Source organism: Plecotus auritus, assembly GCF_963455305.1.
Source record: "Plecotus auritus genome assembly, chromosome: 9".
NCBI classification, from domain to species: Eukaryota; Metazoa; Chordata; class Mammalia; order Chiroptera; family Vespertilionidae; genus Plecotus; species Plecotus auritus.
In genome coordinates, this window is record NC_137783.1 from 69,275,249 (window position 1) to 69,291,783 (window position 16,535).

A 16,535-nucleotide genomic window follows, 5' to 3' on the forward strand; every position below is an offset into this window, starting at 1 on the left:
TTTTTCTTTATTTAAAATATATTTTTATTGATTTCAGAGAGGAAGGAAGAGGGAAAGATAGAAACATCAGTGATGAAAGAGAATCACTGATCGGCTGCCTCCTGCACAACCCCTCCCGCCCCCGCAACTGGGGATCGAGCCCGAAACTCAGGCATGTGCCCTTGACTGAAATTGAACCTGGAACCCTTCAGTCCACAGGCCGACGCTCTATCCACCCAGCCAATCTGGCTAGGGTTGTTTGTTTGCTTTTAAAATATATTTTTATTGATTTCAGAGAGGAAGGGAGAGAGAGAGAGAGAAACATCAATGATGAGAGAGAATCATTGATCGATTGCCTCCTGGACGCCCCACACTGGGGATCGAGTCCACAACCCAGGCATGTGCCCTGACTGGGAATTGAACCGTGACCTCCTGGTCCATAGGTCAACACTCAGCCACTGAGCCATGTTGGCCGGGCCAACTGTATTGCTTTTGTTTTTCAGATAACAAACATTTATGAAATGTCTATTGGGTTTTTCCAAATGTATGTCTTGCTGCTCCCCTGTAGGCGCACACTCCTCAACCACACAGACTCCTGCTCCCCCTCCCTCCTGCCTCCTCACTGTTGCTAAGGGGTCTCCTCACACTTGGCATCCTTCCCTCTCCTCTGGGCTGAAATGTCCTCCGTGCCATCTTGGCTTTCCTTCCTCCACAAAGATTCTCCTACATCAAAGCCGTTTTTTCCTCCCTTGCACTTGATCTAGCACGTTACCTATATTTCTCACTTTTACCCTGCATTGTAGTTATTCAGGTGCTATATTCTCCTACTAGGCTGTGAGTGTCTTTGGTGACAAAGTCATTCATGATTCATCCTTTCTCCTCTGTCCCCAAGAGCCTTGCACTGAGTAGGTACTCAATAATTGTCTTTGAGCCCAGCTGGTGTGATTCAGTGGTTGAGTATTGACCTATGAACCTGGAGGTCACAGTTCGATTACCGATCAGGGCACATGCCCGGTTGCAGGCTTGATCCCCAGTGGGGGATGTGCAGGAGGCAGCCAATCCATGATTCTCTCTTATCATTTATTTCTATCTCTCTCTCCCTCTTCCTTCCTCTCTGAAATCAGTACAAATATATTTTTTAAAAAAGTTGTCTTTGACTGACTGACTGACTGCAGAGGGGAGGAGGGTGGGGCAGTGGAGGTTGGAGGAGAGGTGGGGTGTCTGGGACAAGGCTCTGGTGACTTTCTGGGGGCGGGGCCTATAGTGCTGCTCCTGGGGCTGCCAGTAAGGCCAAGAGAAGGAACACGGGCATTGTGGAGTCTCAGTTTTGGGACTCAGCGGCCGGGTTAAGGTAGATAATACTATATCATTTACACTTGAGGAAAAAGAGAAATCTCTGTCTTCTTCCTCAAGTGTAAACGATATAATAATATCTCCCTTAAAAGATTATTGTGAGGATTAATAAGGATCGATAGATGCAAACACCCAATACCTAGTAAGTGCTCAACGAAGTTTGTTGACCAGTTATCCAGGGAGAGTAACGTTTTTAGCTTATTTTTAAGGTGGAGATGGGGGTGGGCATTTGCTTTACTTCTCTTTGTAGTAGAGACATCTGTGTACTGGCCAACTCTTCCTTATGATGTTAACCTCGCCCGGTGCAGCAGAGGGGGGAATCCGCAGGGGTGAGAAGAATGGGTGGGTAAACACATGACTCTGGAATCTAAAATCCTACCTCCAGCCCTGGCTGGTGTGGCTCAGTGGACAGAGCAGTGGCCTGTGGCCTGAAGGGTCCTGGGTTCGATTCCAGTGAAGGACACATGCCCGGGCTTGTGGGTTCCATCCCCAGTGTGGGGTGTGTAGGGGGCAGCTGATCAATGATTCTCTCTCGTCATTGATGTTTCTCTCTCTCTCCCTCTCTCTTCCTCTCTGAAATCAATAAAAAGATATTTAAAATAATAAAATAAAATCCTACTTCCAGCTAAGACAGGTGTTCTGGAAACTAAATGAACAGAAGCTGTTGCTGTTCCTGATGAGTCTCTGGCAAAGGAATTCCTGGCCTCTGGGTGACCACCCCTGGTCCTCCAGGCCTGGCAGGGCAGGGCAGGGCGGGGCAGGGCAGGCCACGGGGCAGGGGTGGGGGGGAAGGGTTTGCCTTGGAGGCAGAGTTAGGAGAGAGGCCCGGCTTATCCACAAGGGCAGCGCCTGACCCAGAACCAGAACCTAGCTGCTGCTCTCTGCCCTCGCTGGCCCACGCGGGGTGGGAGGAGGAAGCCGGGATACACCGAGCCCCACAGAGGAGCCCGCGTGTGGAAGAGGGATGCTGGCCCAGCTCTGTGGCTGTGGGACTCACTGTCCTGAACAAGGCCCGGGAGGCTGGGGCCTGGTCAGCTAGAAAGAGAGGCTGTTTGGGGCTGGGCAGGGGGCACACAGGCCTGGGGGAGGAGAAGTGCCCCAAACTCGCCTCCACCACGTTCTGTGGAGCCAGTTTCTCCTGGGAGGTGAGCCATTTGGAACATCAGAGAGAAGAGGTTCTCAGACAGCGGCCCAAAAGGAGTGTAAGGGCTCCTGTCTGAATGTGGGTTAACAGTGAGATGGAGGAAAAATAAAAAGATACCTTGAGCTCTGGCCAGTGTGGCTAAGTGGTTTGAGCATCGTCCTATGCCCCGAAAGGTTGTGGCCTCCTTTCCCAGTCAGGGCACATAAGGAGGTTGCAGATTTGGTCTCATACAAGAGGCAACCAGTCAATGTTTCTCTCTCACATTGATGTTTCTCTCTCTCTCTCTCTCTCTCTCTCTCTCTCTCTCTCTCTCTCTCTCCCTTTTTCTCTCAAAGATCAATAAACATATCCTATTCAATAAACATATCCTATTCAATAAACATCTCCTCAGGTGAGGATTTAAAAAATGCTAAAACACAAACTTAGCAACTAAAAAAAATACCTTGAAACAAATGAAAATGGTGGGAATGTAGACTGGTACAATCACTATGGAAAATAGTCTGGCGATTCCTCAAAAAATTAAGAACAGAGCTACCATATGACCCAGCAATCCCTCTCCTGGGTGTATACACGAAAAACTCGAAATCATGTATTCACAAAGATATATGTGCCCCTATGTTCACTGCAGCATTGTTCACGGTGGCCAAGACATGGAAACACCAACGTGTCCTGCGGTAGAAGGCTGAATAAAGAAGATGTGGTCCATACACACAGTAGAATACTACTCAGCCACAAGAAAGGATGAAATAGCGCCATTTGCAAGAGCATGGATGGACCTTGAGAACATGATGCTGAGTGAAATAAGTCAGTCAGAACAAGCTGAGAACCCTATGATCTCACTCATGTATGAGATATACAACTGAAACTCGTGAACACAAGTTTGGTGGTTGCCAGAGGGAAGGGGGTAGGGGGAGGAGGAAGGCCTGCTATATGGTTAGAGGAGAACTGACTCTGGGTGGTGGGCACATGGTGCAATACACAGATCTTATCACATGGAAACCCACACTTGAAAACCTATATGTTCATGTGGACCAATGGCACCCCAATCACCTTAATGAATAAATATTTAAAAAAGTATTTCTATGCAATTATAAGTACACACACAACACACACATTACAAATGTTTTTTGGTGAGTTACTTTTTTTATATCATGGGGCGTTTTTGTTGTTATTGTTTGTTTGTTTTTAAAATAGATTTTTATTGATTTCAGAGAGGAAGGGAGAGGGAGAGAGAGAGAGAGACAAACATCAATGATGAGAGAGAATCATGCCGCTACTAAGGATAGAGCCCACAACCTGGGTATATACCCTGACCGGGAATCAAACCAGTGACCTCTTGGTTCCTGGGTCTACACGCAACTACTGAGCCACACCCGCTGGACTATCATGGACTTTTGACATCAGTATGTAAGTAGATCTATGCCATTCTTTACACAGGCTACACGACTCATGTGCATTTAGTTATTTAATCACCACATTTGGATGAGCATGTCGGGGAGAAGTGGTTTCTACATGAAACCAGACAAAAAGGGACTTGGCAACTCCAGTCATCAAAGGAGTGAAAAAGCTCAGCGTTGAACTATGGGTTCAAAGTCAGGGTGAATGGCAAGGAGGGGACTTTACCAGTGTCTCCGCTTACAGGAAGCCTTGCCCCATTCAAGGACCAAAACAGAGAGCATAGAAGAGAGTGGTCTGAGCATGAAACTGAACTGAGCCAATGACACATGGGATACCATGTCCGCACCTAATCTGTGGGCACAGATCTCTTCCCACAAATCAGCATCGTCGGAGTGCCAGGCAGCTGCCAGGCGCGGGTCACCTCGCGGCAGGGATGGGGAGCAAGTGAAAGTGGCCAGGGCATAGCTGCGGTTCATCTGGGAGGAGAAAACCACGCAGAGTTCCCAGTGACCCAGAAAGTGACCCAAGCCAGTGCTGACAAACTCTCAGCAGACAAATGTTCAGAGGGTCTCACTGATGGGCACCCCACTGCTTCCCTGCCCATTGCTCAGGCACAAAGACACGCTTGCTTTGCCCTGTTGCCCACCCACCTCACTGGGAGTCCTCGCCATCCTAACAATCCAATCCATGTCCCTCTAAGTTCTAATGCCCAGCTAGTGCTCCCAGACTGTCACTGTGTCAACAAAAAGGTGATGGACGACACTAAAGCCATTAAAACGGGTGGTACTATCTTTTTTTTTTTTAACTTTTAAATATACACTGAGTGGCCAGATTATTGTGATCTCTGAACGCATAATAATCTGGCCACTCAGTGCATATATATATATATTAGAGGCCCGGTGTATGAATTTGTGCATGGGTGGGGTCTGGCCAGTCTGGCCAGTCTGGCCAGGGGGAGGGGACATGGGTGGTTGGCCGGCCTGCCTGCTAGTCGAACTCTTGGTCGAGGGGACAATTTTCATATTAGCCTTTTATTATATAGGATATACACTGAGTGGCCAGATTATTATGCATTCAGAGATCATAATAATCTGGCCATTCAGTGTGTGTGTGTGTGTGTGTGTGTGTGTGTGTGTGTGTGTGTGTATATATTTTTTTTTAATTGATTTCAGAGAGGAAGGGAGAGGGAGAGAGAGAGAAACATCAACGATGAGAGAGAATCATTGATCGGCTGCCTCCTGCATGTCCCCCACTGGGGATTGAGTCCGCAACCCAGGCATGTGCACTTGACTGGACTCGAACCTGAGACCCTTCAGTCCACAGGCCAAAACTCTAGCCTCTGAGCCACACCAGCTAGGGTGCTACTTATTATTTTTAATCAAGTTTTTGTTATAAGGACAGTTATAAAAAATTAGAGGAAAAGGGGGAGAATGAGAGAAAAAAAGAGAGAAAAAAGGGAAGAATGAGAGAAAAAATTACCCATGACTCCAATACCTCAACACAACCACTATTAATAAATTAGTATATTTTACCCCTTCGTTTCTATGTTTTGGGGTTTTATTTTTTTTAACATATCTGAGATTATAATATATATATATATATATATATATATATATATATATATATATACACACACACACACACATACACATACACACACAGTTATCATATATATATATACATATATATATATACATATACAGTTTTACCTTCTGCTCTTTTTACTTGACATTGACATAAAAGCATATTCCCATGTTACTAGAAACTTTACAAAACATCTTTGCTAGTGGTTCCATTCACGTTTTACTGTGGAAATATACTACATATTTTTGAACCAGTCTCTTATTTTTTGGCACCTAAGTTTCTATTTTTTTCAGGCTTCTAAATAACACTGAATCTTTGTGAGTAATTCTGTGTATATATTTTGGATCATTTCCAGAGGGTAACTTGGCAGGAGTGTAATTGACACAATCACCGAGTCGGTTCCCTACAAGTGGTGTCAGCTCATCTCACCGCCAGCAGCTGGAGGCTCGCCAGGGCACTGCCGGCCTGTCATTGTGGATCTCCCCCCCGCCCCCCTCCTCCTCTTCCTCCTTCTTTGACTTTTGCAAGTTTGATAGAGGAAAATGATACCTGGTGTTTAAAATTTGCATTTTTTGTTATTTAGTGAAGTTGAACATTTCCCATGTGTCTTCTAGCCCATTTATATATTGTTTCCTCTTTTGTGAACTGTTCAGGTTTATTTATTTTTCCTTTGTTTTCGGACTAATTTCTCTGGTTCTTGGCTTTCTTATCACTAACCAACTCTTAACACACCTGGGTCAAAACATGTAGAGAGGGGCTTTCTGAGTAAAGAAGATATTAAAGAATATAGCAATATCTGGAAAGGTGCTTTTCTTAGAAAGTGGAGGGCCCTAGCTGGTTTGGCTTTGTGGATAGAGCATCCGCCTGCAGACTGAAGGCCTGGTTCCAGTCAAGGGCACATGCCGGGTTGCAGGCTCAATCCCCAGTAGGTGGCGTGCAGGAAGCAGCCGATCAATGATTCTCATCATTGACGTTTCTCTCTCTCTCTCCCTCTCTTTTCCTCTCTGAAATAATATATATATTTAAAAAAAAAGAAAGTGGAGAGATTAAAAAAACAAAATAAGACTAAGACTATCCATTTCTGAAAGGGATATTAAACTTCTCTGACCAACGCTCATTGCCAGAACAGTTGACAAATGTATCCCTGGACAAAACTCTAAGGTTTGGGGCACCCCCACACTTAAACATCTCTATGTTTAAATTTCCCATTTCTTACACCATAACTTCAGGGTGACAGGGTTGCTGCAAAAAGGATGCAAAGCCATTTTTTATTTATGCCCAAGACAGAAAGAGAAAGGCTGAGCTGCCACTGTGTCAGGACAGGGAGGGTTAGATATATCTGTAAGCATAGCCCACTGTCCAAGGTGTGAGTCTCTGGGACAAATAACTGTGAAAATAAATCTGTGCAGGTCTGTTTGGTGACTTGGAGGGAGGAAATTGATCATTCCTGGGGAACTCTTCATCACAGGCATGTCTTAACAGAGATGGGATGGGCTAACTCACTTAGATTCCAGCTGGTCCATGGAAGGTGGGAAAGTATGACCTCCAGGGCTGTGACATCATCACCTCCTTCTGCCTTTCTGAACTAGACAAGCCCATTAACATGCAGGGATTCTGGGCAGCAGTGGGAACCCCACAGAAGTCACACTATGAGGTCGAAGGTGAGGGGGATACCAGGCCGGAACCTGACATTTCAGGCTGCTTCCCTGTCAGGGCCTTTTCGAAGAAACAGGAACTGAGATGCAGCTTGAACTGGCATGCAAAGAAGCTGCTATTTCAGTCTGAATCACACGTGGGGCCGCAGTAGACATATCTGAAGCTGAAGGGCAAAGGAGGCCAAACGTCCAGGTATGAACGGCCTATGGTAAAGAATTGAAACTGTCCAGGCGACTAGACAGGCCCAAGCAGTAGCTATGCTGGGACCTGGCCAGGAAGCGGGGCTTTAGAGCATGTTCCTCCTGGTTAGAGCCACGCAACAGGGATGTTTTCCCCTGGCCCCCTCCTCGGGACCCTGCCGGCCCTGGGCCTGAGGCAGGGCAGCAGGGCAGCGGGTCTGTCAGCTGCTCTGCTTTGGATTGCAATGTTGCCATGTCACCTGGTGCTCCGCCCCGGCCCCTGAGGGAGCTGGCAACCCCAGACCCAGAGGGCAGGACTGTGGCTGAAGTGCCAACAGAGGAATCTGCAGCCCAGAGTATCTGCGATCGCTCCAATCCCAGAAGGCCAGGGCTGCAAGGGCCTCAGCGTTCTTCCTCGGGTCTTCAAGACTTGTAGAGCTACTAGGAAACAAAGCAAAGAAAGCTCTGATGGGAAAATATTTTCAGGCTTCCTCCTCGGAGCACCTTCCCTGCCATGTGTCTGCTCCGTCACCTCCCTCCCTCCTCATGCTCCTGTGGATCTCTCTCACCTTCTGGGAAGCTCCCTTCAACGTATGACCCGCTGACCCAGGCTCCTGCTTGTCTCTGCTCTGAGCATCAAAAAAGAATTTTCATTCAAGGCCCAACTTTCTCCTAACCAGGGAAGTAAAAGGAGCATTTAGAGAAAGTAAATTAATTTTAATATTGGTTTAAGTGGCACATACATCTTCAGGAAAAAAGTAGGCACCAAGTGTATTTAACTTAACTGAAATCAGAGGCTGCCCGGCTGGCGTGGCTCAGTGGTTGAGCATCGGCCTATGAGCCAGGTGGTCACGGCTGATTCCCAGTCAGGGCACAGGTCTGGGTTATGGCCTCGATCCCCAGTGTGGGGCGAGCAGGAGGCAGCCGATTCATGATTCCCTCTCATCATTGATGTTTCTATCTCTCTCTTCCTCTCTGAAATCAATAAAAATATATTTTTTAAAAAGAATGGTTCTACCTACCTGAAGTTCCAAAACAGGCAAAGCTAACTGTGGTGTTTGAAGTCCAGACAGAGATTATTTTTGGGGCTAGTGACTAAAATGGCACAGGGACTCCTGAGGAGCTGGTAATTCCTATTTCTTTGATTTGGGTGCTGGTTACATGGCTGAAACCTCGTTGAGGTGTCCACTTATGATTGTGCACCTTTATATATGTATACTATACTTCAATAGATGTTTTCATAGAAAACAGTATAGAGCGGTCTCATTTCCTGATTAGTCCAGAGCTAACTCTCTCATGAGCTTGGATTGAGTCATCGATGACCCACCCTCAGCCGGGACAGCCGCCAAGCACTTTGCGATGTCCCTGTTTTCCCAGGTCCTTGCACACACGCTGGGCGGGGCTGTGGTCTGGTTCCTACCCCACAAGAGCCGATGTCTAGACAGCTTTGTCCTCTGGGGGCTCAGCTGACCATCTCCCGGGGTCAGCCAGCCACTGCAGTCTCCAGCCAGAGCTCAGAGGATAAGCAGGATATGGTGAGTAATTAAGTGAATAGGTATATTATTTGTGTGAAATCCCAGACTCTGTATCTAAGAGTGGCTATCCATAGCCCCAGCCAGCATGGCTCAGGGGTTGAGTGTCGACCTATGAACCAGGAGGTCATAGTTCGATTCCCAGTCAGGACCCATCCCTGGGTTTCGGGCTTGATCCCTAGAAGGGGGCGCACAGGAGGCAGCCAATTAATGATTCTGTCTCATCATTGATGTTTCTATCTCTCTCTTCCTCTCTGAAATAAAAATATATATATATATTAAAAAATAGTGACTATTTATGCCCCTAATATAAAACCAATAATAAATTAATACTTCAACAAAAAATAATTACTGCATTCATACCATAAGTTTCCCCCACCTATAGAGAACAAGCTCCATGAGAGCAAAATTTTGTTTTATTTGCTAATTTATTTTTATTTTATTTTATTTTTATAAATCTTTATTGTTCAGGTTATTACAGTTGTTCCTCTTTTTCCCCCCATAACTCCCCTCCACCCGGTTCCACCCCACCCAATGCCCTTACAGCCCCCCCACCCGACTGTCCTCATCCATAGGTGTATGATTTTTGTCCACTCTCTTCCCGCACCCCCCACACCTCTTTCCCCCTCAGTATTGTCAGTCCACTCCCTTTCTATGGCCCTGATTCTATTATATTCACCAGATTATTCTGTTCATCAGATTTTTTATTCACTTAATTTTTAATAATTTTTTTTAATATATTTTATTGATTTTTTACAGAGAGGAAGGAAGAGGGATAGACAGCCAGAAACATCGATGAGAGAGAAACATCGATCAGCTGCCTCCTGCACACCTCCCACTGGGGATGTGCCCGCAACCAAGTTACATGCCCTTGGCCGGAATCGAACCCGGGACCCTTCAGTCCGCAGGCTGACGCTCTATCCACTGAACCAAACCGGCTTTGGCTATTCACTTAATTTTTAGATTCACTTGTTGATAGATATGTATTTGTTGTTCATAATTTTTATCTTTACCTTTTTCTTCTTCTTCCTCTTCTTCAAGAATACCTTTCAGCATTTCATATAATACTAGTTTGGTGGTGATGAACTCCTTTAGCTTTTTCTTATCTGTGAAGCTCTTTATCTGCCCTTCAATTTTGAATGATAGCTTTGCTGGGTAGAGTAATCTTAGTTGTAGGTTCTTGCTATTCATCACTTTGAATATTTCTTGCCACTCCTGTCTGGCCTGCATGGTTTCTGTTGAGAAATCAGCTGACAATCTTATGGGTGCTCCCTGTTGTGGAGCCAGCATGAGTGAACGACCACTGGAGTCCAGACCAAATTAAAAGTTAGGGAGCCTTTATTAGCCGGCCAGCCAGCCGGCCGGCGACTGCTCTGCCTTTCTCCATGCAGGGAGTCCAGAGAGCAGCCCCGACCCTTTGTGCAGGACCACTTTTAAGCACATTAGCCACATCCTGTTTTTGCAGAGCAAGTAACCCAAGACAAAACAGTTTTTCCTAAGCAACATCAGGATCATGCCATTGATGACCATGTCATTTACAGGGTCATCCTGTTCTTCAGAAAGCTGACAGTGTTCTATGAAAGAAGGCCTATGTGTTGGGAAGGGGCCATGAGACCGTATCTCAAGGCCTGGCCTGGTGTCAGCACTGACAACTCTATCTGGGGCATAGTCCACAGCCTCTCTGGAATGGTAGTAGTAAGCATGCTCAAAAATTCCCACTCTCCAACATTCCGCACTGGTTTTATGTACATGAGTCAAATCATTGACTCTTTTGGGTCATTGTTGGCGAGGGAGTTATATTGACCCATGAGGACTATAAGCTTGATAGAATTAATTCTCTGCTGAATAAAGTCAGTGGGCCTGTTTATAAGATAAGGGCCAGGAATGAGGGCCAGGACTAATCTTTAGAGGCTCTGAAGAGTCCTGGACTCTCTATTTTGCCTGGGCTGTCTTAAGCCAGGTGTGATGAAGCCCCGTCGGGATCCCGTCGACCTTGACTGCTGTGGAGGTGGTCCTTTCCAGGTAGGAGTCAGTCCTTGCGTGGCAAATTTCTTTATCCAAACAGTCACCAGGGTGGAAGAATGGACTGGATCAGACATGCTTCTGGACTGCTTTCTGGGTGGACTGTAAAGCTGGTAAGAACTTGAGTAGAGATTGGTTATGGATTTCAGCTTTTCTAGATTGGGTTTCCATGTAAGCTGGTGAGGTGGGTAGGTCAGGGTTTGGAAGAGTCACTAGAATCTGTAGAGGCCCCACTGGTTTTAGGGCAGCCTCCCGGGCTGCTTTATCTGCAGCCTCGTTCTCTCTTGCTTCTGGGGAGTTCCCTTGTCTCACATAGGTAGAGATGGAAAGACTTAATTACATCTGGTAGTGCTAGCTGGCCCATCGTTCTTGCTCTGCTCATATCTGTCTAACTGCTTAATATATTACCTCAAGGATCCTGGCTCTCAATTCTTTTAGGGAAAATGGACGTTGAATTTCTTTTGTAGCTGCTTCGTGCTGAGGAGGGGCGGAGTTTTCTCTCAGAGCCAAGGGATCCTTGCTGTCTGTCAGAGGGACAATGAGGCCTGGGCACAGAAGGAGGTGGGTTTGTGACCTGGCGGAGACAAACTATAATAAATGGTCTGATGGAAGGGAAAGAAAACCTTTCAGTTTTAATAACTTCTATTGAAATAGAATTTTTCTCCTCAAAATTACCCCCATGTTTACCAAAAGAGCCAAATCAAGACTACTTTATCTATTGTATTTAATTTGGCTTGATTGTTTGCATAAACATAACAAGAATGGTAACTGACTACCTTTGCCGGAATTTCATGATTGAATCTTAATGTGTCCCATAGGGCCAGGAAGCCAAGCCATCCAGCTGCCGTCAGGTCTGCCTGTAGTATCTGCTGAGTTAGGTGAAGTCCTCCTGTAGTGGCTCTACCCAGGCCCATGCCCTGGCTTCAAGGCCCATCTCAGCCCTCCTACTCGTCGCAGTTCAGAGTGCGTGGGGGTCCTGCAGGGACGCAGAGTCGTCCTTATTGCTCCCCTTGTACTCTGACCAACTGCCAGTGATGGTGGGGCATGGGCCTGATGCTCCAGCACCAGGTATTTTCAGGGCTACCAAGTAGGATACCAGACTTTCTCCATGGCACTCTTATTGGCTTCAAGTCTTCAGAGTTCAGGCATGGCTTTTTAAAACATGATACTCCAGTCAAAGTTTCTGGTTAATAAAACTACTATTGGAAACCGGTCTTATTGAATTTATGCAAAGAAATGTATTGCTATGATTTATTTATTAAGTATTGCCAAATTTCAGAGGAATTGTATAAGGAGAAAAATATACTGACCTGCTTTAAGATAGAATTTTCCTTGCCAGTCCTTTTTATGGACTTTCCAAAGTAATATTTTCTGAACAAACAGTAACTGTTAGATTTCTTTTATCAGTCCCTCCCTCCCTAAGTACTTTGGCATAAGCTATTTACCCTCTCTTTAGGGAGGCAGAATACAAATCATTTACTCTTCCTGGCTTACTGGCTTGTATTATTTTATTTCTTTTCAACATTTCTCTTCTCCTTCTTATTACATACACAACCTTTAGTAAATTTTACACTTCCAAATTAGCCTTTAAACCTTCTTTCTATGTCCTTTAAAAATGCATAACCATGCCTCAGACCTTCTACTCAGTATTCCTTATTCTTTGAAACCTCAATCCTTTAATGACTCCTAAAAATAAACAGCCAGAATTTCTTAGATTAACATTTATGACTTAGACCTTCTGTGATAAAACTAAGCAGGTAAAAATATTTCTTTTTGAGAGACAGAGATTTTTAAAACTTAAACTAGTTGTAACATTAAAGATATTATATCTTAAAGTTCCTTTGCTGAATATTCCACCACCACCCAAGAAGTACCCAATAACCCCACCCTACCAGGCTCGGACAATGAGATTTTCTTTATGTGTATTGGAAGGGTTAAAAAGAAGAAAACGGGGCAGAGGAAGATCAACTGTGTTTTGCAGAAAGCCTTGAGTCCATCATAGTTCAGATAAGTAAGAAACCAAGGACGCCAGCAGAGCGGGTTGTAGCCAGTAAAATCAACAAAAACCTATCTCTCCCTGTTCTCCCTGCTGATGCCCCCCCCCCCCCCACTTTTCTGCATTAACCATTTACTCTGTCCTTAGCAGGGGACATAAGGCAAGTGGTCTGAGATCCTGAATAACCAGGCTTTTTACACTTAAGGAACAGCTGCTCTCCCTCCCAGATTTTCCTTCTTTACTCCAAGGCTCCAGAGGATCTCAACCTTCACTACTTCTGATATCTCCAACCATCCCCTATCCCCCAGCCTAGGGCTTCTCTATCTCAACAGGCTGATAGTGAATTCCACTGCCTGTACCCTTTCTCACACCTTATCTGGAGTACTTTTCTGCTCTCTTCCTCCCCCAGAGACCCACCATAAATCTATCAGGAAGGGCAGGCAGGTAGCAGTTCTCAGGACCACATGATTCTATGTTTGCCAGCAGGGCTGAAAAAGGCAGCCTACAAAGCAGTTAATTATGACTAATCTTAACCCAACAAGCCTTTGTTTAAACTTCTCTGGATTGGCAACCTTCACAAATTAACCCTAGAATTCCAAAATTTTAAACTAACACAGCAAAATTATAAATCAAGAAAAAACAATTAAAAGTTCTCTACTGTCTTCCCTCTAAAGCATGGAGGTGCACTGTCTTTAAACAAATTAAACAACAGAAAGAGATAACAAATACTCTCATGTGTACAGCCAGATGGCACAAAGTAGCTTTCACTTCACACAGACCCTCACACTTACATTTATACATCAGACCAGGGGTCCTCAAACTTTTTAAACAGGGGGCCAGTTCACTGTCCCTCAGACCGTTGGAGGTCCGGACTATAGCTTAAAAAAAAACTATGGCCGAAACCGGTTTGGCTCAGTGGATAGAGCGTCGGCCTGCGGACTGAAGGGTCCCGGGTTCGATTCCGGTCAAGGGCATGTACCTTGGTTGCGGGCACATCCCCAGTGGGAGGTGTGCAGGAGGCAGTTGATCGATGTTTCTCTCTCATCGATGTTTCTGGCTCTCTATCCCTCTCCCTTCCTCTCTGTGAAATATCAATAAAATATATTTAAAAAAAAATAAAATAAAAACATAAAAAACCAAAAACTATGAACAAATTCCTATGCGCACTGCGGGCCCGGGACGAGTCGGCTGCTAAGCAGGACAGGCAGTGGCACCCGGCGGGCCAGATAAATGTCCTCGGTGGGCCACATGTGGCCCGCGGGCCGTAGTTTGAGGACGCCTGCATCAGACAGTCTGAGTTTTTTACTTACGCGGTGGCGCTCCTGCACCAGCACTTCCCCATTCCCGTCGCGCTCACAAAATTTCTGTAAATCAAAAGCGTTAACGGAGGCTCCGTAATCATCTGCTCGCTGCTTGAATTCCTGAAAATTTTTCAAAAAACATTGCAGGGGAGTATAGAGAGAAGAACATGAAGCAGAGTGACCCATTCTAATGATAGAGACAATTAGACCACAATAACACAAAATAACAAAGACAATGACAACCAACTGAGGATCGCCGGGCACCATCGTGCACCGGGATCTGGTCTTGGAAGTAGCGCTGTGTCCAGCCTTCCAGAGACCCTAGATGGGCACCCACAGAACCAGAAATAAGTTTCTTACTGGTAAGAACCAGGTCCAGGCGGCTCCAATCAGAGTCAATCAGGAAATTTAGCAGGCGGGGTCTCCAACCTCTACCAGTCCCCGGGGCTGAGGAACGTCTCTCAGAGATCTCCCCCTAGGTCGGAGAGTCCGAGGACCCCGGTGGGCTCCGGTTACAGGACCAGTCAAAGGCTGGTTATCTCTCTGGGGCCTCCAAATGTTGTGGAGCCAGCGTGAGTGAATGACCACTGGAATCCAGACCAAATTAAAAGTTAGGGAGCCTTTATTAGCCAGCCAGCTGGCAACTGCTCTGTCTTTCTCCACACAGGGAGTCCAGAGAGCAGCTCCGACCCTTTGTGCAGGACCACTTTTAAGCACATTAACCACATCCTGTTTTTGCAGAGCAAGTAACCCAAGACAAAATAGTTTTTCCTAAGCAATGTCAGGATCATGCCATTGATGACCATGTTATTCACAGGGTAATCCTGTTCTTCAGAAAGCTGACAGTGTTCTATGAAAGAAGGCCTATGTGCTGGGAAGGGGCCATGAGACCATATCTCAAGGCCTGGCCTGGTGTCAGCACTGACAACTCTATCTGGGGCATAGTCCACGGCCTCTCTGGAATGGTAGTAGTAAGCATGCTCAAAAATTCCCACTCTCCAACACTCCCTTGTAGGTAACTAACTGTTTTTCTCTTGCTGCTTTTAATATTCTCTCTTTGTCTTTTGCTCTTGGCATTTTAATTATGATGTGTCTTGGTGTGGTCCTCTTCGGATTCATTTTGTTTGGGGTTCTCTGCACTTTCTGGACTTGTAAGTCTATTTCTTTCACCAGATGGGGGAAGTTTCTGTCATTATTTCTTCAAATAGGTTTTCAGTATCTTGCTCTCTGTCTTCTTCTGGCACCCCCATAATTCTGATGTTGGTACACTTGAAGTTGTCCCAGAGGCTCCTTACACTATCTTCATATTTTTGGATTCTTTTTTCTTTTTGCTTTTCCAGTTGGGTGTTTTTTGCTTCCTTGTATTTCAAATCTTTGACTTGATTCTTGTGATCCTCTAGTCTGCTGTTGGATCTCTGTATAATATTTTTTATTTTAGTCCGTGTATACTTAATTTCTAGTTGGTCCTTTTTCATATCCTTGAGGGTCTCGCTAAATTTATCGACCTTTTCTAGAAAATTCTTGAACAACCTTATAACTGTGGTTTTGAACTCTATATCCAGTCATTTGTTTTTCTCCATTTCTTTTCTTTGTGATCTGCTCCTTTGCCTCCACATTTTCGTTGCTTCCCTGAGTTGGTAGGGTAGCTTTGTGTGCTAGGTTTCCTATATGGCCCAGTGGGTCGGCCTCCCCAGTTAACCTGAGGTGGACACTCTTGGTGCACCCCTTTGTGGACTGTGTGTTCAGCCTTGTTGTAGTTAAGTCTTGATTGTTGTTGGTATCACTGGGAGGAATTGACCTCCAGGCCAGTTGGCTGTGAGGATCAGCTGTGTCTACGCTGGGAGAAGTTTGGTGCTGGAGACAGCCTTATAGGATTAGACTTGCCAAATTGCAAAAGCCTCTGTGCTCAGCTTGGATGGGGTGGAGTCTCAGGGTGGAGCACACAGTCTTGGCTTCCCGTCAGCCCTGCCCTTGCGCGCGCGCCTCCAGACCTCTGCCTTCTGCGACTCCCCTGAGTTTCCACCTGACAGTCCAGATTCCCCCTGTAAGAGTGTGGGTCCCCAGGGGCTCGCCCAGAACTGGGGTTCAGTGCAGTCAGAACTAGGGTTCAGTGCAGTCAGGAGCTTCAAACTCCCTTCCGCTAGGGAATGCCTGCGTCAACCTCTGCATTCAGCTTTCTCTGCAAGCACTTGCGTGAGCATGCGTGCGCGCACCTCCAGACCCGCCGCGGCTCCCCCACGTCTCTGAGTCTCTGAGTCTCTGTGTGCTTTTCTCTCTACCTGACAGTCCAGACTCCCCCTGTATGAGCCTGGGTCCATGGGGTTTCGCCTGGAACTGGGGTTCAGTGCAGTCGGGGGCTTCCTTCCCCCTCCCGCCAGAGAAAGTCAGCCA